The sequence below is a fragment of the Puma concolor genome, chromosome B1, assembly GCF_028749965.1.
Source record: "Puma concolor isolate L17-30 chromosome B1, mPumCon1.1.hap2, whole genome shotgun sequence".
In the NCBI taxonomy this organism is placed as follows: Eukaryota; Metazoa; Chordata; class Mammalia; order Carnivora; family Felidae; genus Puma; species Puma concolor.
Window position 1 is genome coordinate 64,033,220 of NC_141670.1, and position 25,228 is coordinate 64,058,447.

Below are 25,228 nucleotides of genomic sequence, written 5' to 3' on the forward strand. Positions count from 1 at the left end.
TTAAAAGGGCCTTTTACTTCTTTTCTCAAACCCTGCCTCAAAGTTTAATTTTTAGCTCAAATGTTAACTGCTCTACTAGAATCTCCTGTGTGCCTGTAGGTAATATGAGTCTATGACATTTTATTAATATCCTTGTTTTTACATTTATTGTAGTTAAATTATAATATAATTTGTATTTTTTAAATTTATCTCTCTAAGAGTACCTGGCAGGCTCAGTTGGTAGAGCATGCAACTCTTGGTCTCAGGGTTTGGAGTTTGAACCCTATGTTGGGTTTATTTATTTAGTTTTTTATTATTTAAAAAAAATTTTTTTTAATATTTATTTATTTATTATTTTTTTTTTTTAATTTTTTTTTTCAACGTTTATTTATTTTTGGGACAGAGAGAGACAGAGCATGAACGGGGGAGGGGCAGAGAGAGAGGGAGACACAGAATCCGAAACAGGCTCCAGGCTCTGAGCCATCAGCCCAGAGCCTGATGCGGGGCTCGAACTCACGGACCGTGAGATCGTGACCTGGCCGAAGTCGGACGCTTAACCGACTGCGCCACCCAGGCGCCCCAATATTTATTTATTTTTGAGACAGAGAGAGACCAAGCATGAATGATCAGAGAGAGAGGGAGACACAGAATCCGAAGCAGGCTCTAGGCTCTGAGCTGTCAGCACAGAGACGGACTTGGGGCTTGAACTCACGGACCGTGAGATCATGACCTGAGCTGAAGTCGGATGCTTAACCGACTGAGCCACCCAGGCGCCCCTGTTGGGTTTAAATAAAAGAAAATAAATTTAGCTCCCTAGATTGAAGTTATAATTATAGGACGAAAATATCTATCTAGTATTGCAAGTTCCATAAATATCTGAGGAGTGAATGCTCCAGACTGTTAAGTTTAATTTGGTTTTGTTTAGCCAAGAGACTTGATTAATTTGAATTGCGGAGCATGTAATATCAGCGAACACTTCTACACATATACAACTAACACTACTGTAAACACTTTAGAACATAGTCTCATATAATCCTCAATTTTGTAAGGACAGATATTGTTATCCACATTTTAAAGTTGAAAAAAATTCTCAGGAAGTTTTCAGTCACTTGACAAGATCAAGTCAGTGGTAAAGCTGAGTCTGGAAACCTGATCTTTCTGACTTTTGCTCTTTGCTGTCATGATAGACTATTGTGTACATCTGTGCTGTCTTATACAGCAGCCACTAGCCATGTGGCTCTCGAGCACTTAAAATGTGAATAGTCAAAGTTGAGTTGTCCCATAAATGTAAACTACACTCCTGATTTTAAAGACTGTGTATGGAAGTGCCTGGTGAGGTCAGCCAGTAGATCATGTGACTTTTTTGCCCAAGTTTTTTTTTTTTTTTTTTTAACGTTTATTTATTTTTGAGACAGAGAGAGACAGAGCATGAACGGGGGAGGGGCAGAGAGAGAGGGAGACACAGAATTGGAAACAGGCTGCAGGCTCTGAGCCATCAGCCCAGAGCCCGACGCGGGGCTCCAACCCACAGACCGCGAGATCGTGACCTGAGCCAAAGTCGGACGCTTAACCAACTAAGCCACCCAGGCGCCCCCCCAAGTTTTTATTTAAATCCCACTTAGTTAACATACAGTGTAATATTAGTTTCAGGTGTAGAGTTTAGTGATTCATCACTTACATACAACACCCAATGCTCATCACAACAAGTGTCCTCCTTAATCCCCATCCCCCATTTAACCCCCATCCCCACCCCGACTCCCTTCCCCTCCAGTAACCCTCAGTTTGTTCTCTATAGTTAAGAGTCTGTTTTCTGGGGGTGCCTGGGTGGCTCAGTTGCATACGCGTCCAACTCTTGATTTCAGCTCAGGTCATGATTTCACAGTTGGTGCGATCGAGCCCTGCATTGGGTTTTGTGCTGACAGTGTGGAGCCTGTTTGGCATTCCCTCTCTCCCAATCTCTCTCAAAATAAATAAATAAACATTAAAAAAAAAAAAACTTGTGTCTAATTAATATTTGTTCCTATTGATTACATGTTGAGGTGATAAAATTTAGAATATATTACATTATATAAAACACATTATTAAAATTAATTTTGCTTACTTTTTTAAAAGTAGGCTCCATGCTCAGTGTGGAGCCCAACACGGGGCGGTACTTGAACTCATGATCAAGACTGGAGCTGAACTCTCAACAATAGCCAAATTATGGAAAGAGCCTAAATGTCCATCAACTGATGAATGGATAAAGAAATTGTGGTTTATATACACACTGGAGTACTACGTGGCAATGAGAAAGAATGAAATATGGCCCTTTGTAGCAACGTGGATGGAACTGGAGAGTGTGATGCTAAGTGAAATAAGCCATACAGAGAAAGACAGATACCATATGTTTTCACTCTTATGTGGATCCTGAGAAACTTAACAGAAACCTACAGGGGAGGGGAAGGAAAAAAAAAAAAAAGAGGTTAGAGTGGGAGAGAGACAAAGCATAAGAGACTCTTAAAAACTGAGAACAGGGGCGCCTGGGTGGCGCAGTCGGTTAAGCGTTCGACTTCAGCCAGGTCACGATCTCGCGGTCCGTGAGTTCGAGCCCCGCATCGGGCTCTGGGCTGATGGCTCAGAGCCTGGAGCCTGTTTCGGATTCTGTGTCTCCCTCTCTCTCTGCCCCTCCCCCGTTCATGCTCTGTCTCTCTCTATCCCAAAAATAAAATAAACGTTGAAAAAAAAAAATTAAAAAAAAAAAAACAACTGAGAACAAACTGAGGGTTGATGGGGGGTGGGAGGGAGGGGAGGGTGGGTGATGGGTATTGAGGAGGGCACCTTTTGGGATGAGCACTGGGTGTTGTATGGAAACCAATTTGACAATAAACTTCATATATTGAAAAAAAAAAAGACTGGAGCTGAGATGAAGAGTCAGATGCTTAACAGACTGAGCCACTCAGGCACCCCTCTTTTTACTTTTTTAATGTGGCTGTTAGAAAATTTAAAATTGCACATGTGGCTCACATTTTATTTCTATTGGACAATGTTGATGTGGATTTATTTTATTTTTTAATTTTTAGAGAGAAAGTGTGTGTGAGTAGGGGAGAGGGGCAGGGGAAAAAAGAGAGAAAAACAGAGAGAGAGAGAGAGACAGAGAGAGAGACAAAATCTTAAGCAGGCTCCACACTTAGCATAGACCCCAACTCAGGGCTTGATCTCACGAATCTGGGACCATGATCTGAGCCAAAATCAAGAGTTGGACGCTCAACTGATGGCACCACCCAGGTGCTCTTAGAGCGATATTTTTTTTAATAATTTTTTTTTTAACATTTGTTCATTTTTGAAAGACAGAGAGAGACAGTGCGTGAATGGGGGAGGGGCACAGAGAGAGGGAGACACAGAATCCAAAGCAGGCTCCAGGTTCCAAGCTGTCAGCATGGAGCCCGATGAGGGGCTCGAACTCACGAACCCACGAGATCATGACCTGAGTTCAAGTCGGACGCTCAACCGACTAAGCCACCCAGGAGCCCTTAGAGTGATATTTTTTAAGCTGTGGCTTAGAACATACTAGAAGTTTTTAAAAATTATAAAAAGTTTTTAAACAGGGTGCATTAGAATGGAGCAGAGAGGACTAGAATAGAAAACAGAATGTGTCATGTGTACGTAGTTAGGGTAAGTATTGTTTGGTGAAACTTGTTTTAGTTACAGACATGTGTTTGTGATAGGCCACAATGCGAAATGTGCCTCTCAGTGTGAGTCTCATAAAGTTGGGGGAAGAACTGGGCTAGACAGCAAAGGCTGGTTTCATTGCAGTAGAGAGTCCTCTCCAGTAGGAAAGATCGTCAATCCTCTCTAAATTACTTCTTTCATTTTCCAGAATCACACTCTATTTAAAAATATAGGAAGAGGGGACACTCTAGGGTTGTGAATAAAATACTTCTCTGTGGTTTTTCTGTCAATTCACCAGCTTCCACGGCAGTTTTCAGAGTCCGTCATCCCATCATTTGACTTTCCTTCTTATGCAGCTTAAATTTGAGTCTATCATTACAATCGCTCTTTTGCATGTACCCAGTCCTTTGTCTTCTTGTTTTGACATAAAACCCTGGTAAAACACTAACTCTGGTTAAAGTCTACCCTGTTGTCTACTCTGTCCCTGAGGAGCCGCATATCCTTGGAACTAACACACAACCTTGTTGCATGATCTCATTTGTTTTTAGTGCTTCACTGCAATCCTTGTACATTTCCCTATCCAGTGGGTGTCCGACTGAAACCTGAGTCAGAATCACCAGTGTTTTACACAGATAGCTGGACCCTACCTTGAGTTTCTGATTCAATAGGCATATTAGCCATCTACTGCTGTATAACAAATTACTTCAAAATTTGGTAACTTTCAACAATTTTTTTCTTTCTTCCTTCCCTTCTTCCTTTCTTTTTATCATTATTTTTTTTTTAATATTTATTTATTTTCCAGAGAGAGAGAGAGAGCAAGCAAGCATGAGCGGCAGAGGGGCAGAGAGAGAGAGGGAGACACAGAATCCGTAACAGACTCCAGGCTCTGTGCTGACAGCTCAGACTCGGGGCTTGAGCTCACTAACCACCAGATCATGGCCTGAGCCAAAGTTGGACGCTCAACTGACTGAGCCACCCAGGCGCCACCTTTTTCTTTTTCTTTTTTAATTTTTTAAAATGTTTATTTACTTTTGAGAGAGTACAAGTGGGGGAAGGACAGACAGAGGGGGACAGAGGATCCAAAGCAGGCTCTATGCTAACAGCAGTGAGGCTGATGTGGGGCTCGAACTCAGGAACCACGAGATTATGACCTGAACCAAATTCAGATGCTCAACCAACTGAATCAACCAGGTGCCTCTCTTTCTTTATTTTTAAATTACACATCATTTCTAAGGGTCAAGAACTTGGGAGAGGCTCAGATTGATGACTCTGGCTTAGGATGTCAAGCACAGTTGTAGTCAAGTTGGTGGCTGGACTACAGTCTTCTGAAGGCTACAGTTCTTGCCATATGGGCCTCTCCATGGTAGTTGTTTTCTTACAGAGCAAGTCATGAGAGAGATGATGGAGATGGGGGTAAGGGCACGGGTTGTAGTCTTTTAAGCCTCTGTCTTATTCCTTTGGTCACAGCCCAAAGGACACAATTGTACCCTGGTATGATGTGGGAAGGCACTGATGTGAATACCAGGAGGCAGGGATCATTGAGGACCATCTTGGAGGCCGGCAAGCCTCCACAATAATCTAAGGTGGACCTGAGAATTTACATTTTTAACAAGTTTCCACTGTGATGTTGATGCTGCTGGTCAGGCAATCACACTTTGAGAACTACTGCCCCAGTCCATTCTCTCCTTCACTTTGCAAACAATTGGTTTCAAACTGCAGTCCACTAAGAATTGGATGCTCAAGTAATTTAAAGGGAATCAATTTCTATACCCTAAATGTCCATAGATTTATTTTGTAAAATTCATCTGCTTTAGTATGTTCCTGTGCAAGAAGAACAAGAGTTTCCTTTCCTTATTTCTTTTTCAATATGATCTTTCTTCTACTTACAGAACAAAATCATCTTTCTCTCTTTCTCTCTCTCTTTTTTTTCAGATTCTTACTTTGATGTGTTGCCCCAAAAAGGACAATTAAAATTGTGGTGTCAGAGGAGATCCTTTAATGAAGGGATGCACTTCCTGGGGTGCTTGGCTGGCTCATTTGGAACAGCGTGCAACTCTTAATCTTAGGGTCATGAGTTCAAGCCCCACAATGGGTGTAGCGATTACTAAAAAAGATAAGTTTAAAAAAAAAGAGAGAGAGATGCTTTTCCAATAAAATTTTACATTTTACTTTGAAAATTTTAATTAAAATTATAATATATTTATGTTGTGTGATACTGTGATTCATAAGAAATACATATTTAATCATTCAGATGACCAAAATACATTTCTCATATATAATTGGTCTTCATCCACTGTTCCTGGCTTATAGCTTCCAAAATCTTTGGAATTTCCTGAGTCATAAGAACAATGGGATAAGAGATAAGAGCAATATTTCATCTGTAGTCCTCAGTTCCTGAAGTCACTTCAGAGACATAAAGATCAAATGGATATCTTGTTCTTTTTTTTAAAAAAAAATTTTTTAACGTTTATTTATTTTTGAGACAGAGAGAGACAGAGCATGAACGGGGGAGGGGCAGAGAGAGAGGGAGACACAGAACCGGAAGCAGGCTCCAGGCTCTGAGCCATCAGCCCAGAGCCCAACGCGGGGCTGGAACTCACAGATGGTGAGATCGTGACCTGAGCTGAAGTCGGACGCTTAACGGACTGAACCACCCAGGTGCCCCTGGATATCTTGTTCTTTATAACAAGCCTGTTTCCATGACAACTGGCGGTTATGTTAATGAGCTGACTTCTGGAAACCATCTTGGATGGGGCTGGTTGCTGGGGGAACCAACCTTGAATACAGGTTTGGAAATTTGAGTCCCACCCCCTGATTTTGAAGGAAGGGAGAGGGGGCTGGACATTGAATCAATCACCTGTGGCCAATGAGTTAGTTAACGTTGCCTATATGATGAAGCCTCCATAAACACACAAAAGCAGGGATTTGGGGGAGCTTTTGGGTTGGTGAACACGTGGAGATTCTGAGAGAGTGGTGCATTCCAAAACAGCACGGAAGCTCAGTGCCCTTTCCCCATACCTTGCCCCATGCGTCTCTTTCATCTGGCTCTTCCTGAGTATATCTTTTATAATAAACTGGTGACCCAGTGAGAAAAATATTTCTATAAATTCTGGGAGTTGCTGTAGCAAATTAATTGAACCCAAGGAGAGGGTTGCTGGCAACTCCAATCTGTAGCTGGTTGACAGGTGATAGCCAGTGCTTGCAACTCATGCCTAAAAGATGGGGGCAGTCTTGTGAGATTGGACCCTTAACCTGTGGGATCAGATACTATCTCTAGGTACATAGCCTCAGAATTGAATTGAATTCTAGAACACCCAGCTGGTTTAGGAGAACTGCTTGGTGTGGGGGGGAAAACCCTCCATATGTTGTACTTGGTGATTAGAATCTTTAGTTGTTTTTATTAATTGTGTATTGGTGATAATGGTTAGTAAACTCAATACAGAATAATTTTTTAACATTTATGAACCTTATAAGAAAAAATTGATTTAAATACTAGTTATTGTTGTAGAGATGATAAAGGTATGATTAATAAAAATCAACATAAAACATATATATTTTAAATTTTTTTCAAGTTTTATTTTTATTTAATTTTACACACAGAGAGAGAGAGAGCAAGGGAGGGGCAGAGAGAGAGGGAGAGAGGGAGAATCCCAAGCAGGCTCCATGCTGTCCGTGCAAGGCCCGATGCGGGGCTTGAACTCACAGACTTCAAGATCATGACCTGAGCTGACGTCCAACTCTTAACCAACTGAGCCACTCAGGAGCCCCCAAACATAAAAATATGTTCAATTATGTAAGGGGGTGCCTGGCTGTCTCAGTCAGTAGAGGATATGACTCTTAATCTTGGGGTCATGAGTTTGGGCCCCCAATTGGGTACAGAGATTACTTTAAAAAGTAAATTAGGGGCATCTGGGTGGCTCTGTCGGTTAAGCATCTGATTTCAGCTCAGGTCATGATCTCGCATTTCATGAGTTCGAGATGGAGTTGGGCTCTGTGCTGACAGCTGGGAGCCTGCAGGCTGCATCTGATTCTGTCTCCATCTCTCTGCCCCTCCCCTGCTCGCTCTCTGTCTCTCTTCTCAAATATAAAAAATAAAACATAAAAAATTTTTTAAATAAAAAATAAATTAATTAAAAAAGGAATAGCTATTGAATTTCAAATATACATATTAAATTACAATAATTATATGGAGAAGGTATATAAAAATAGTATTTCAAGGAGAAAAAAGAAAAATGTAAATTATTCTGTTAAAGACTCATAAGTATTTTTTAAAATGAATGATTCTGGATATCAGATTATTATGCTATTTTCATAAGAAATAAAATCTGCAACATGCAAAAGGATGATCATATGGCTTTTCAATGTCATATTAACAGGAATATTGTCTAACAGGCTCAAACACGAAATACCTAATTTTCTAAAACTAGTTCCTTTTTTGACCATTACACACTATTGATCAAAATACTTTGTAATTCTTTAAAAGTAGGTGCTATAATTGTAGAAAACTAATAGCAATGCAAAGATTCTTTTTTTTTTTTTTAAATAAGTTCTAGGACAAAGGTGGGGCTTGAACTCACAATTCCAAGGTTAAGAGATGAATATTCTACTGACTGAGTCAGCCAGATGCCCCAAATGGAAAGATTCTTGTTCAGTAAAATTGCAAAGGAATTTTCTTCAGTAGAGATGTGAATGACTTCTATAAAAAACAGTTCAGAGTTAACATTTTTTTTAATTTAATTTAATTTTTAAAATTTACATCCAAATTAGCATATAGTGAAACAATGATTTCAGGGGTAGATTCCTTAATGCCCCTTACCCATTTAGCCCATCCCCCCTCCCACAATCCCTCCAGTAACCCTCAGTTTGTTCTCCATATTTATGAGTCTCTTCTGTTTTGTTCCCCTCCCTGTTTTTATATTATTTTTGTTTCCCCTCCCGTATGTTCATCTGTTCTGTGTCTTAAAGTCCTCGTATGAGTGAAGTCATATGATATTTGTCTTCCTCTGACTGACTAATTTTGCTTAGCATAATACCCTCCAGTTCCATCCACATAGTTGCAAATGGCAAGATTTCATTCTTTTTGATCGCCAAGTAATACTCCATTGTATACAAATATACCACCTCTTCTTCACCCATTCGTCCATTGATGGATATTTGGGCTCTTTCCATACTTGGCTATTGATGATAGTGCTGCTATAAACATGGGGGTGCATATGTCCCTTAGAAAGAGCACACCTGTTTCCTTGGATAAATGCCTAGTAGTGCAATTGCTGGGTCGTAGGGTAGTTCTATTTTTAATTTTTTGAGGAAACTCCACACTGTTTTTCAGAGTTTACATCTTTAACTACTGGCATATTAACTAGTTTTATGTCTAATTTAGCAATCTTATTCCATTATACATCCTTTCAGAGACTATAAACACTCTTTCCTATAATTTTTTGAACCTGCTTTAGTTTCCTGCTGGTTCCCTCATCAATGACTTAAATAAATCTTCAATACATTCTCATTTTATATTTCTATGAATCATGCTTTTAATTTTGTAAATTATACTTTGGCTGATTCCAGTATCTACATTTTAAAAAAGTAATATAAAGTTTTTATTTAAAATATCTGTATTTACAGGTGTGCCTGGGTGGTTAAGTCGGTTGAGTGTCCGACTTCAGCTCAGGTCATGTTCTCAAGGTTCATGTCAGGCTCTTTGCTGACAGCTCATAGGCTGGAGCCTGCTTCGGATTCTGTGTCTCCTTCTCTCTCTGCCCCTCCCATGCTCATGCCCTCTTAGTCTTTCTCTCTCAAAAGTAAACATTAAAAAAAATTTTTAAATACCTATATTTGCAATGTACCAGACATTACATCCTTGGCAAATTTTTAAACTTCTAATGAAAAAATTTTAAATGTCAACTCAAAAATGTGTGAAGACATAGTTTTAAAAAATTATCTTGCATGGTATTTAAGAAAAAAAAAAGTCCTGGGTAATTATTTCATTGTTTCTCTCCCCTCAAACTTCCAACACCTTCCTCTCTTCCTCCTGCTTTGACTTCGTTTATTCACTATTTCACTGATTAAAGTAGGAGCAATCAGAAGAGAATTTCTACTGTACCTATTGACCCACATACAGCATACTCTGCTTTACTCACCCTCCAATACCATTTTTCCTCTCTGGCCAGGTTACTCTCTGTTTTTCTTTTTTTAAAGTTTGCTTATTTATTTTGAGAGGGAGAGGCATAGGGACAGAGAGAGAAAGAATCCCAAGCGGGCTCCATGCCATCAGCACAGAGCCCAACGTGGGGCTCGGTCACCCGAACTGCAAGATCATGACCTGAGCCAAAATCAAGAGTTGGGTGCTTAACTGACTGAGCCACCCAGGTGCCTCAGGTTACTCTCTTGATGTCCAGTATGATTTTTTTAAGAGTTTATTTATTTATTTTTGAGAGAGACAGAGTGTGAGCAGGGAAGAGGCAGATAAAGAGGGAGACACAGAATCTGAGGCAGGCTCCAGGCTCTGAGCTGTCAGCATAGAGCCCAAGTAGGGGCCTGAACCTATGAACTGTGAGATTATGACCTGAGCCAAAGTTGGATGTTTAACTGACTGAGCCATCCATGTGCCCCTTTGATGTCCATTATTATATTCACATAACAATGGTCTTCCTAATTTAGAACTAAAACTTTTTTCTTTTAAGTAATCTCTATGCCCAATGTGGCACTTGAACTCATGACCTGAGATCAAGAGTCACATGCTGTACAGGCTGAGCCAGCCAGGTGCCCCTAAAGCTAATACTTTATGTATTTGTCTATTATGCCTTTTTCAATTCTTGGAACCCTCGTTTATATAAAAATTCTCATTTATTGATAAGCGAATCAACATTTTTCAGCAGTGACAAATAAAGGTCATTTATTGGAAGATCCATGAGTGTGTGTGCGCAAAAGAGACAGAGACTATGCTAGGGAAGAACCAAATGATAACAAACATTAGTTCATTTCTTTTTCATTATTATTATTCATTTCTAAAGACAGGGATCGGAGGCATAGAAACAGTCTTTCATTTCTGATCTCACTCTTTCTGCTAAGTGCTTATATTAGAACTATGAAAAGACAATGGAAGGCATAACTGACACAAATAAATAAGTTTTGCCACCATGCGTTGTGCCCCAACCCCATTCTGCCCTTGGATCCACCAGACTGAAATTTCTTGGACAGGTATGGTGTCTAACCAGCTTCAGTGCCTGACACAATAGTTGTTCAAAAAGTATTTGCTGAAAGGGGTGCCTTGCTGGCTCAGTGCATACAGCATGTCATCCTTAATCAAACTCGTTATTTCAAGTCCCACATTAGGTACAGAGTTTACTTTAAAAAATTATTAAAAAAGTATTTGCTAAATCAATACATTACCTTATTTTAACTTTTTATGCATTGTTTTAATAAGAGAATTTTCTTTTTAATTTTTTTCAATGTTTATTTCATTTTTGAGACAGAGAGAGACAGAGCATAAGCGGGGGAGGGGCAGAGAGAGAGGGAGACACAGAATCTGAAACAGGCTCCAGGCTCCGAGCTGTCAGCACAGAGCCGGACGTGGGGCTTGAACTCAGCAACTGCGAGATCACGACCTGAGCCGAAGTCAGATGCTCAACCGAATGAGTCACTCAGGTTCCCCAATAAGAAAATTTCTATTTTTCTTATTTATTAAGTTCCTATTGTGTTTTTTATTTGTCTAGATCCTGGAGGTAGTCAATAATAAACAAGGACAAAAATTATTTAGAAATGCTGTATTTGTTCAGGGCCCGTAAATTCTAAGAATATAGGCAAAATTAAATACTTTACACTGTAACTAAGTAGACTTGATTAAAAACTCATAGCTGGGAGGAGGTTTAGGTATAATCTAGTCTAGTGACCTTATTTTATAGATAAAATCTAGAAAGTTTAATGATTTGCCCCACATCACACAACTAGATCATATCATAGCTGTGAATTCTCTTCCCAGGACTTTGCCCTTTCTCATCAATCTTTCTGCCAAGTGGATCTATTAATGTAATTAAAGACAAGCGTTTGAATGTGTAGACTAGCTTTTTAAAGAAAAGTAAATAGACTCTTATGAACTGTGAATTGTTTGTGTGACTGAGTTTAATAATACCTTCAACTTTCACACACACGATCATCTGTTCTGTGCAGTTCGCCGTTTATGTAGTATTTATGCTAATATCTTCATTTGAGGAATTAGAAGGGCTGTTTATCTTCAGAATTCTTCAGAAATGCTGATTCATTTCAAAAAGAAACAATTCATCTGTTATAGCAGAAGCAGGCAGACTGCAGACCATGGGCCAAATCTGGCCACGTGCCATTAGTTTTTGTATAGTCCGTAAGTCAAGAATGGTTTTCACGTTTTAAAATAATCGGAAAAAATGAAAAGAAGAATAATATTGTGTGGGTGAATGAAATTCACATTTTAGTGTCCATTTGCATAGTGTTTTTAGAACACTGCCATGCTCCTTTAAGCAACGTCAAAGTCTGCCCTCTCAGTACACCACAGAATCGAACAGTTGCAACACAAACTGGATGGCCTGCCAAGCTTAAAATGTTTGCTGTCTGGCCCTTTACAGAAAAACTTTACTCATCCTTCATCATAGCAACAAGTATCACACCATACTTCCCTCTCTCCACACTTGTAAGACACTGAGATAGCTACTGTATCATAAGAACCGGCTGCTTTCCTCAAAAAAATTAAAGTTTAAGGGGCACCTGGGTGGTTCAGTCAGTTAAGCATCTGACCTCATCTCAGGTCATGATTTCGAGGTCTGTGGGTTCGAGCCCTGCATCCGGCTCTGTGCTAACAGCTCAGCGTCTCCCTCTCTCCCCCGTCCCTCCCTTGCTCGTGGTCTCTCAAAAATAAATAAATAAACATTAAAAAAAATGAAAGCTTGCAGGTGATGTTTACATCTAGGTGGCATAAAAAGCTTCCTATAGCCTATCCACAAAAGGTCTGTATTGAAATCATTTGTAATGGTGCAGCAAGGAACAGGTCCCCATGGGATCTATTTGTCAACAAGGGAGGATGTGTTCTTTTATGATTAGTTACTATGTCTCCAGCTCCTTCTACTCTATGTTTAGATATTTAAAACTAAATGTTTTACATTAATTTAGAAGCTTAGGATTCTTTGACAAGGAAATTCTGGGCTGATAATAGAAACAGTCAAGAAACAATTTCTTGTTTTACTTGAGACTTCTTGGATTATTAAAACACATTTTAAAGCAACTTTACCTTTAACCGCACTAAAGTTTACTAACAATGCAGTGGGAAAAGTACACAAAATGAATACACATATGGAAGTGTTTACCCTCATCAGAAGTTAAATAAATGCAACTTAGAACAGTGATGAGATACGATTTTTCCTATATTAAATTACAAAGAAAAAAATACACTTCCTATTATTGGCCATTCGGTAGTGATATGGTGAATAGTGATATTCTTTTGTGGGACAAACCTTATACATAGACACTCCAGTGATTTCCAAAAAGGTGTAAAATGCCATCCAAAAGAATTCATTTGAGCATCTCAGGTTTTGGTGCTCTATAAGAAAAACAACTATTGCAGAAGAGGTCAATTCACATTCTAAATGGAATCCTATCTTGGATACAGGATTGTTACCTAATGTACAAATCTCACACGCCACTTCCCTGTTTAAAATCCTTTGAGGGGCCCCTGGGTGGCTCTGTCTGTTGAGCGTCCAACTTTGGCTCAGATCATGATCTCACTGCTCATGGGTCAAGCCCCACATTGGGCTCTGTGCTGACAGCTCAAAGACTGGAGGCTGCTCCCGATTCTGTGTCTCCCTCTCTCTCTGCGCCTCCCCCGCTGGCTCTCTGTCTCTGTCTGTGTCTCTCTGTCTCTCTCTGTCAAAAATAAACATTAAAAAATTTAAAATAAAATAAAATAAAATCCTTTGAATGTTCCCAATAATCAGCTGAGTCAAATCTAGTTTATATAGAGGCATTAAAGTCTCTCATCTTAGCCTGGACCTCTCCTCTTCTTATTTCCTGCCAATCTACTTGTGTAAACAAATATTCTCCCTCTCTACCCCATTTAAACTCATCTTTCCAGCGACTGGCACCAAATCTCCTCTGCATTATTATTTTCTCACCTTTCCTGAAGCATTTACAAGTGATCCTAGAACAACATGGGTTGTAACTGCATGAGTCCTCTTATACAAAGATTGTTTTTGATAAGTACAGTACAGTATTGTAAATGTATTTTCTCTTCCTTATGCTTTTCTTTCTTTTTTAAAATTATTTTGTAACATTTATTTATTTTTGAGACAGAGAGAGACAGAGCATGAACAGGGGAGGGGCAGAGAGAGAGGGAGACACAGAATCTGAAACAGGCTCCAGGTCTGAGCGGTCAGCACAGAGCCCGACGCGGGGCTCGAACTCAATGACCGCGAGATCATGACCTGGGCTGAAGTCCGACGCATAACCGACCAAGCCACCCAGGCGCCCCTCTTTCTTTTTTTTTTTTTTTTTAATGTTTATTTATTATTGAGAGACAGAGAGAGACAGAGCATGGGCATGGGAGGGGCAGAGACAGGGGGAGACACAGAATCGGAAGCAAGCCTCAGGCTCTGAGCTGTCAGCACAGAGCCTGATGATGTGGGGCTGGAACTCAGAAACCAGGAGATCATGACCTGAGTCGAAGTCAGACGCTCAACTGACTGAGCCACCCAGGCACCCCTTCCTTATGCTTTTCTTAATAACATTGTCTTTTCTCTAGTTTACATTATTGTGAGAATACAGTATATAATACATACAACGACAAAATGTGTTAATTGATTCTTTATGTTATCAGTAAGGCTTCCTGTCAACAGTAGACAATTGGTAGTTAAGTGTTGGGGGAGTCAAAAGTTATATGTGGGGGCGCCTGACTGGCTCAGTCCGTAGAGTATGTAATTCTTGATCTCAGGGTTGTGAGTTCAAGCCCTATGTTGGGAGTAGAATTTACTTAAAAAAAAAAAAAAAGTTATATGTGGATTTTTGACTGTGCAGGGCAGGTCAGCACTCCCCCGCCCCTCCCCACCATTGTTCAAGGGTCAACTGCACTTTCATCTTACAAGAAATTCAATCTGGGTCTCAGATACCCTCCAGCTACTGTCTCATTCTCTCCTTTTCTTTAAAACAAACTTTTTGAAAGAATTGCCTGTATTTTCTTGATGATTTGTCTCTAATCTCTCTCCTCTTATTTCTCTTGAACCCATGCTTTTCTCTTTTTATTTACCTTTATTATTAAAAAAATTAAACACACACACAAAGAAAATTGTGAAATAAACACCCATATACCCATCTTCCGGCTTCTACCAGATTATTTCAAAGCCGATCAGAGATATGTGAATATATGTAAACAGCTTTTCAGACTCATCCTGACAAACTACTCTTGTAAAAGCCAACAGTGACCTTCACTTCATTTATTTTGTGGAGTAAAATACACACCTATATATTTTTCTCCCAAGCAATAGCTTGGATTGAAAATTTACATATTTATTAAAAATGAAAACAGAAAAAAAATCAACAGAAATTCTACCACATAAAGATGAGCATTATTAACAGTTTAGTGAATTTTATCCCAGATTTTATGCTATGTTTATATTAACATGTATTTTTAAAATAAGGTTATACTATTTAAAAATCTTTTATTTACTTGATGAATTATGAATGTGCCTTTTTATATTCAACAAATTATAGGTCTAGGAAATAATTTGTTTAAAGCTCCATAGCATTCCATCATTTTTATGTTTCATGATTTATTCAAAAAATCTTCTCTATTTGTATATTTTACATGTTTCTAATTTTAACTTTCATAAACATGACTATAGTGATTATCCTTATAAAGCATTTTTATGTACGTGTGCTATATTTCTTCAGGATAAACTCCTAGAAGTGGAATTTTGAGTATTACATATTTTGAAAGCTACAAAGCAATGTGTTTTTTTTTTCAAAACCATAAGGATTTAATCCATAGAATGCTGCTAGCTAGCAAAAAAAAAAAAAAAAAAAAAAAAAAAAAAAAATTCTTACCTGTAACATGGGGTCATGGGAGACATAAAACAATGAGTGTGAAAATGCAGTGCTTCTCCAAATCTTATGCGATGTACCCAGAAGACTCTGTGGTAAATGGATGAGAATCCAGAGTTAGAGGCATGTTTCCTCTCAGCTCATACAAGTCTAATAGAGTAAAATAAGCTTCATCTATAAGCTGCCCAGATTTTTCATCTAATAACTGCTTGGCCCTTTGCTGAAGATGTATATTTGACTTTGATGGGAATGAATCATCAAAGACAGAATGGAAAACTGTTACAGAATGAACTAGTTTGGGAAATAAATTTTCAGCTCCATCTTCCATTTTCTTTTTTTTTTTTTTTTTTTAGTGTTTATTTTTGAGAGAGAGAGAGAGAGAGAGAGGCAGAGAGGGAGACAGAATCTGAAGCAGGCTCCAGACTCTGAGCTGCCAGCACAGAGCCCAACGCGGGGCTCACACTCACGAACCGCAAGATCATGACCTGACCCGAAGTCGGAGGCTTCACTGACTGAGTCACCCAGGCGCCCTTCTCCCATTTTCCGTTTTCAAATTAATCTTAGTCATAATTTATTTTATTGGTGGGGTCTTAAATATATAGTCTAGTTCAAAAAATGCCTAAGAAGATTTGAGAAAATATCAACAGAGCCTTCAAATGAAAACGGTAGACTTTAATATGGCAAAAATAAAATAGAAACAAAGATCGAAGGACTTGTCACCAAAAGATACCTTGTCACCAAAAGATAGCCTGTGGAAGGTACCAAGCTGCCCATCAAAGCCATCTGAGGAACTTCTCTTTGAGGAAAGGGAAATTAATTTTATTCAGGCAGAGGAAGCTGGATCTCAGTAGAAAGATCTAGGGTGAGCATATTTTACATACAAAAAATTCTCGGAAAAGTAACACACATTTCTAAGGAAAATAAACAGTTGTCAGGTATCACAAAAGCTGTTTATTCCTCTGACTTAAATTCTTAAATGACCCTCAATTCTGAAATTGTGGAAAAGGACCTTAACATTGCCAAATGTCTGACTGTCTGTCTACTCAGTATTTTCAAGAGTTAGAGAAGAGCCTAGTAACTGAAATTTTGCCCAGGGGTTTACACAGATAGTCCTTTCCTTCGGCTTTCAGAGAAAGCCCTTGAAATGTAGAATGTCAAATGAGGCCTGGGCATTGATTAGCATAGTTTGAATGATAATAGAAACTTAAAAAAAAAAAAATCAGTCAACAGTAAATCTGAGGGTTTCACTTTTATCTCTGCAACTACCAATTCGTGAATAACATTTTAAAAATAGGACAAACTACTTGTTAACTACATAATTTTACTATAGGGGATGTAAAAAATGGGATGTCTGGATTTTGTTTCTCCTAAATTGTTTTGATTTTGACTTAATTCTCTTAATTCAGGATATAATGTGAGTTTCAGTTCCTTGGATTAGATGGATTCTGAATTCAGTTTGGAGTTTACATAAGATGCTCAGTGAAGTCTTGAGTATTCAGCTTAACATGAGCTGACAAGTTGGTATGATAGTCTAGAAAATGTTTTTTGTTTTTTTTTTTTAAGATTTTATTTTTAAATACTTTCTACACCCACTGTGGGACTCGAACTCACAACCCCAAGATCAAGAGTCACATGCTCTATCCACCGAGCCAGCTAGGTGCCCCATGATATCTTAAAAAAGGCTTTTGCGGGGAAGTGGTAAGATGTTTCCTAGATTAGATATTATTAGGCCTTGCCAACCTGAACATTCTCCCAGTCAGTATACAAACTTCATGGTTAGGTGGGAAAATTAATAACTATGGTGGTAAATGGTGAGTCACAGTGCACCTATTCTGTTATCATTGAAACTTTCTGATGGCTCTAATAAGACTTAAGCCACAACTTTTCATAGAATTATAAGGCTGGTAGGTACTTTAGAGTTACTAGTTTCTTCTTCTACCAGTGGAAGAATTTCTTTTACATTGTACAAAGGGATGATCATCCTCAACTTTTCCAATGAGAAATTTATTTATTTATCTATGTATTAGTTATTTTGTCATGAAGAAGTCCATTGAACAGAGGTACATTTTTATTTTTTTAATTTTTAAATATTTAAATATTTAAGTATTTATTTATTTATTTATTTTAGAGAGAGAGCACACGAGCAGGGGAGAGGAGCAGAGGGAGAGAGAGAGAATCTCAAACAGGTTCCACACGCAGTGTGCAGCCCAACGCCGGGGTCCATCTCACAATCCTGGGATCATGACCTGAGCTGAAATCAAGAGTTGGACGCTCAGCCGACTGAAGCACCCAGGCGCCCCTTTTAAAAACTTTTTTGTAAAGATTTTATTTTTTTTAAGTAATCTCTATAAAATATAAAATATAATAATATAATAATAAAAATATAAAATATAAAAATATTTTAAAATATATTTTTATGGGGGCACCTGGATATCTCAGTTGTTTAAGTGTCCAACTTTTGCTCAGTCATCACTGATATCACTGTTTGTGAGTTCGAGCCCCACATCAGGCTCTCTGCTCTCAGCATAGAGCCGGCTTGGGATCCTCTGTCCCCCTTTCTCTCTGCCCCTCCCCTGTTCATGCTCACTCTCTCAAACATAAGTAAGCATTTAAAAAATAATAATAAAATAAAATGTCTTTTTAATTATAAAAATTTTAAGTTTCTACTAAAATTATTTTTTAAGATGATAATAAATTAGGTCTTTTTAAAAATATCTAGCCATTGCTTTTAGTTCTGAATGTTGTGGCATTCTAGAATAAATCTATTTCTTCTTTTAAAGCTGTAAGTTATGAAAAATACCTTTCAGTATTTAGAGAAAAACTTTGTCTCTCACTGAGCCTTCCCTTCTTCAGCCTAGACATCTCTAGTTTCTTTAGTGAATTTTTGTATGCAGGATTTGAATATTTTGTTCTTTGCCATTCTGGGAGTCTGTCCTTTGTTCCTGTAACTTTTCCTATGTAATGTCAAAGCCAGAAAACAAGGCTTTCACAATAGATATGAATTACTTCAGAACCATATTATTGGAAAAGATAATTCAACTAAGTAAAACTTAAAGGTCTTACTGGCTTTATTCAGTGATTCACGAATTGGGCAGCATCTAATCCAGCAGAATAAAAAGGAGCTGCAAAGAGTTATACACACTTTGAGATTTTATAGGCAGAAAGGAGAAGGAAAAGGAAGTTAGTATAGGCAAAAAAAAAAAAAAAAAAAAAAAAAAATGGATTGATTATCGCGAGGTTACTTTCCTTATAGGGGATTGCAAGAGTCTATTTGTCAGATTGCCAAGCTAATACTAATCAGGCAGCTCCTGATCCACTGGCTTAAGATCCCATTCCTGGGAAGCTGAAACTATAATAAAGTCTTAGCTTAGTTTTTTGGGGCTTAGAATAGGTGACTCCATTTTGGGCCTGTTGTTTCATCTTTGACAGTATTGGATATTTGTTGCTGTCATTTATGTGGTTGTGTATGCTACAAATATGTTTATTAGTACTGAAACTAATCCCACTATTTTCACTAACAAGTTCGTCTCTATTTTTTCCTATTTGGGAGGAGGCAAAGATGTAGTTGATTTTAGAAGTTCACTTTTTTGGTTTGGTTTTGTTTTTTAATTTTATTTTTTTAAGTAATCCCTACACTCAGTGTGGGGCTTGAACTCACAATCCTGAGATTGAATATCACATGCTTCACCAACTGAGCCAGCCAGGTTCCTCAAAAGTTCACTTTTTTTTTCCTGATTAAATACATATCACATGCAATAAATGTTCAAATATTACAGAAATGTTGATTTAGAAATTAAATCTGTCTGTAATCTCTCTCCTCGCATACCAGTGGAAACAGTTGGTAAATATATTATCACAGATTTTTCCCCCCTGCGCATTTGTACTCAGTAATACATATAGGCAGAGAACTTATTAAGAGCTTGGGCTTTGGGAACCTTGGGTGGCTCAGTCAGTTAAGTGTCTGACTCTTGGTCTAGGCTCATGTCACGATCTGGGTTCGTGAGTTCAAGCCCCATGTCGAGCTTTGAGCTAACAGTGTGGAGCCTGCTTGGGATTCTGTCTCTCCCTTTCTCTCTGCCCCTCCCCTGCTTGCTCTCTGTCTCTCTCTCAAAATATATAAATAAACTTAAAAGAGAAAGAGTTTGGGCTTTGCCATCTGATTGCCTTAAATTCTGACTCTGCCATTCGTTAGTTGATGCTGTTTCTTTATTTCGAAAGTAATGATAATAATATGCCTACCTTATTAAGATGTTGTGATTCTTGAGTGATATAATACTTAAGATGCTCTGTACACATGGCATGATATTAAGTTTTTATTTAAAGTTAGCCACTTTTTATGTTTATATGATATGTATTATATGTCAATTTATGGGCATGAGAATCATGGAGAATTTTGTTTTGTTTTGTTTTTAAGATTATTTTATTTTTGAGAGACAGGGAGAGAGAGAGCACATGGGTGGAGCAGATAGGGAGGGAGACAGAGAGAATCCCAAGCACTGACAGTGCAGAGCCTGATTTCACCTAGGGACTTTAACCTAGGAACCTTGAGATCATGACCTAAGCCAAAATCCAGAGTCAGATGTTTAACCGACTGAGCCACACAGGTGCCCTGAGAATTTTATTTTTCTTATTTAGTAATATCCACCTCGAAACTCGTTTATATTATATCAATGTAACTGTCAATTTCTATCGCATTCTTTTAATGTTTGCACATTATGGTAGGTAGTATTGTAATATTATAGAACTGCACCTTAGTTTATTTAAACAATACTCACCTGATGGACAAGGATTGCAGTTTCAGTGGTGTGACGGAGGTTGCTTATACCAGCTCATAAGAATTGATTGTCACATCTTTTCCTAACTCTGCAGTTGATATCATGTTGGTAGCTTGAAATCAGCCATGGTGAGAGTGTTTACAACCTTGAGAATTGGCCAATGCGACATGAAGACTCCCCTTCTCCACCCCCACCCACACACATACCATTTACCAGAACACCACTGTGTAGTTCTCCAAATTTTCTAATAACATATAATTAGCATTCTGGAACATATATATTTGCACATTGGTGAGGGAATTTCCAAAGAAATACCCTTAAAAGAAAAAGAAACAGAAAAAAAAAACCCACCCCAAAACAAAACAACAAACAGTAGTCCTTTCCCCAACCAGGTTATGAGTCAGAAACCAAGGGAAAATGTTTTTATCTCTTCATAGGGCATCCTTTGCTTCCTGGCTGGGTCCCACCCACCAATGCTGGTCCTTGTGCCAAGGAATTATGGTAACTTGGCGTTAATATTGTAATTACTTTCAATTAATGTAGGGGCATATGTGCCCAGAAAGACTTGACTGAAATCTTTTGGCTTTAGAAGTCAATTGGCTTTAGATGGTCAATGGGGGAAAGAAGAGATGCTTTTCCAGACCTACTTCCCTTCAGTTCTTTCCTTTAAGTGAATGGATCACAGGGGGAAGGTGAAAGGAGATGTAAATTTGAACCTATACTAAATTCCTTTCCTATTCATATTATAATGAAAAGTTGCTAATCACATCACAAAAACAAACTTCTTTTTAACTTATTCTCTGAACACAAAGTGGGCTTGTAAAACGCAGATTAGTTCTTAAAGATACACAGAGATACACAATAGAGAAGATCTATCAAGGACGCATTGGGAGGGCGGATAAAAGATGAACATAAAAAAAGAAAAGTCGAACATAGAAGAAAGTAAACTAATCCCGAGTTCATTGTTGTCACCACCTTCCATCCTTGGACCACAACTCGGAAGGTTTTGTGAAAGCAGGAAAAAACTGAATGGAAAACAAATGACTAGTTTGTGCTGAAAGGTTTTGTGCTATTCATGTTTGCCCTGCTTATTTTGAGGAACTCAGATAATTTATTTGACACTTTTAGATAGGGTGGTCACTTAGAAGAAGAAAAGCCATATTCTAGGGTCTGGGTAAAGCCTGGGGAAAGACTCTGAAAGGAAAGGGGAACAGAGCAGAATAGAATACATTTAAACCTCAATTGCATACCAGAACTGCATAGTACAGCTGATTTAGTTAAAACCTAATGCACACAGTGGCAATTTTAATAAGAACATATATATTTAGTTGGTAACAAAATTCCAAATAAAATCTCCAAATTTTACAGAACAAGGGTAGGAACGTGACCATGAGCAAAGTCTTCTTGAAGTGAATATTAGAGCAGCTAAAGAGAAGAAATACAAAGAAAAAGAAAAAAAGAATAATTTCACGGAACATTTCCTAACTTCATGGAATAGTGCTAAAAGGATATCCCAAATATTTAACTGAGAAGTGAGACCTCCTTATTTTCCTCTTATTTTTATTGAAATGCAAGTGACTTTTGTTCTCAAAAAGCAAAACCAACAGACTTTACTAAAATATTATGATCTCCGCTTCTAATTGTTTGGAGAGCAAAAAAGTTTAAGTCAGAACGTGTTTACTTTGGGCTAAGGTGAATTTGAATAAAAGGGAATTGCTAGAAAGTTGAATAAATCAGAAAATTTTTAAACATTAAAATCGTATTCATCTCCAGGCAATGTGACTTAGGACTTGGTTATCCATGGATTTGGGTGGGGGAGGAATGGGGACCTGAAACGCTAGTTACAACTTGAAATAAACTTGAACATAGCTGAAGCATTTTTTGTTTGTGCTTGTAACTTCTCAGACTTTTCTTTTGGTTCCAGACCATGAAGTCTCATCCCCATGACCCTTTAGCAAGTTGAGTGGCTTCCAACAAAACTCAGTCATGGGTGATGTTTAATTAGGCAGGAGACGATGCACAGAAAACATTTAGAAAGCTGTAGTTTTCTGACTTAAGTTATACATTATCAGCATCTATTTCTCATGTAAGTAAATATAAATGTGTGCTTTGGTCCATCAACCTAACCATTTGGCAATAGTGTGATTTGGTAAAGCATACTAATAACTTCTCAAGTAGATGTTAGGATTAGGACACGTTTTTTTGTTTTGTTTTGTTTTGTTTTGTTTTGTTTTGTTTTGTTTTGTTTTTCAGCCAAACCAAAGCTTGTAAAAACAAAGAATGATGCCAAAAATAATGGTAGAATATCTCCAAAAGTTTTCTTCATCAGCTTGTGACAGTGACAATTCCTGAATGATTCCCCCATATACACAAAATATATGCATAGTCCTGTATGGCTGCAGGAATAGAAAGGTTACATCATACAATTAGTATGATTCTTTTGAATAGGAACTGCTTCTTTTGTTTTCGGGCTCATGTGTATTGCAGGTGCCATATTTTCATTTTCTTCTAAACCTCTTTGGTATAATTCTTTTCTTTGAGCCAGGCTTATTTTTAATGTGAATAACAGGATCCATGATGATAAAAATAGTGCAGGGAAGGCATGAAAGGATGCCAAAGTAAATAGAGCCATGGCCATCTCCAGGGGATGATCACAGCTCTAATAAAACCACACTCCTATAGTTTAGGCTGGGAAGTTTGCAAACTAGCTAAAAAAGCACCTCTTTCTTCCTGTCATATAATCTACAATATAGCTGTCTTGAGAAAGATATATATAGTCCTAGCACCTTCGTCCTGTGAATAGTGCTCCCTGTTCCAAATAAAGTGAAGCTTCCTGTCAGAAGTTCTGCCTGGTTTTCATGCCCACTAAACAGGATTGAAGGCAGTTGATATTGGTATTGGGGGTCAAGGTGGCTGCCTGAATGATTTATTTCGATTGTGCTTTTCAGCTGCTTTCATATTTCCTAGGTCTTAGACGTAATATCACTTCACAAAAAAGAAAAGGAAAGCTTTCAACAGTGCTCACAAAGTATGGGACTGGGAAAAGGAGCTTAAGTTCTCTGGGTTTTGAATGATCGTAGGGGTCCTTTTGTGTGTCTACTGTGTATGGCTAAGGACATTTTATTGCAACAATAGTGGAATAAAGAAATAGTTCTTCCCACCCACCCCCATCCCGCCCACAATAAATAGTTCTAAAGAAGGATTTTATTTTTCTGGGTTTTTTTTTTTTGTCATATAGAAGTAATAAAGAATTTAAATAACAAAGTAGCCATGGGAACTGAATTTAAACCATACAAAAACTATCAAGATATTTTATAGGATGGATACTGAAAACAGCTACTATTTACTGATCTTTTCCTAAGGGCCAGTCACTGTGTTTCACATATATTACAGATTTTAAACTTCTCTATAGTTGTAGGAGCTAGCTGTGAATTATGATCTTGGTCTTCCCCATGATGAAATAAGGTTAGGTTGGGAGAGATTCAATAGCTTGGCCACAGTTGTTTTGTTTTGTTTTGTTTTTTTAACGTTTTTATTTATTTTTGGGACAGAGAGAGACAGAGCATGAACGAGGGAGGGGGCAGAGAGAGAGGGAGACACAGAATCGGAAACAGGCTCCAGGCTCCGAGCCATCAGCCCAGAGCCTGACGCGGGGCTCGAACTCACGGACCGCGAGATCGTGACCTGGCTGAAGTCGGACGCTTAACCGACTGCGCCACCAGGCGCCCCGCTTGGCCACAGTTTTAAAGACATTTAATAATTTATGTATTTTAAAATATAAATAGAAAATTATAAAAATTATTGTAAATAATAAAATACTATTAAAAAGCTGGTTTTGAGGATGTCAACATTCTTTTTTATTTAAATATATATATTTTTTCAATGTTTATTTATTTTTGAGAGAGAGAGTGCAAGCAGGGTAGGGCAGAGAGAGAGGGAGGGCAGAATCAGAAGCAGGCTTCAGACTCCCTGCTGTCAGCACAGAGCCTGACGCGGAGCTCGAACTCACGGACCTGCAAGATCATGACCTGAGCCGATGTCAGACGCTCAACCAACTGAGCCACCCAGGTGCCCCCCCCCCACCTTTTTTAAACATTCTTAAATATTTTTTTAATGTTTATTTGTTTGAGAGAGAGAGAGTGTGAGCAGGCGAGGGGCAGAGAGAGAGAGAGTGAGAATCCCAAGCAGACTCTGCCCTGTCAGGGCATAGCCGGATGCTGACAAATTCACGAACCATGAAATTGTGACTGGAGCTTAAATCAAGAGTTGGACGTTCAATGGACTGAGCCACCCAGGTGGCCCAAGGGTATGAACATTTTGGGAAGGGATGTGCTTTCCAGGAAGGGAAGAGTAATCTTTGAGGCCTACTTGGAAATCTCACATTTAGGGAAAATAGATACTTTATTATATAAGAAGTGTTTTGGGGGCGCCTGGGTGGCGCAGTCGGTTAAGCGTCCGACTTCAGCCAGGTCACGATCTCGCGGTCCGTGAGTTCGAGCCCCGCGTCAGGCTGTGGGCTGATGGCTCAGAGCCTGGAGCCTGTTTCCGATTCTGTGTCTCTCTCTCTCTCTGCCCCTCGCCCGTTCATGCTCTGTCTCTCTCTGTCCCAAAAATAAATAAACGTTGAAAAAAAAAAAAAAAATTAAAAAAAAAAAAAAAAAAAAGAAGTGTTTTGTATCTTTAGTTCATGGTCCATGTAATGTCTTCTTTTAGTCAGAAATTAGGTCTTTAGGGGTGCCTTGGTGGCTCATTCAGTTACCCATTCAACTCTT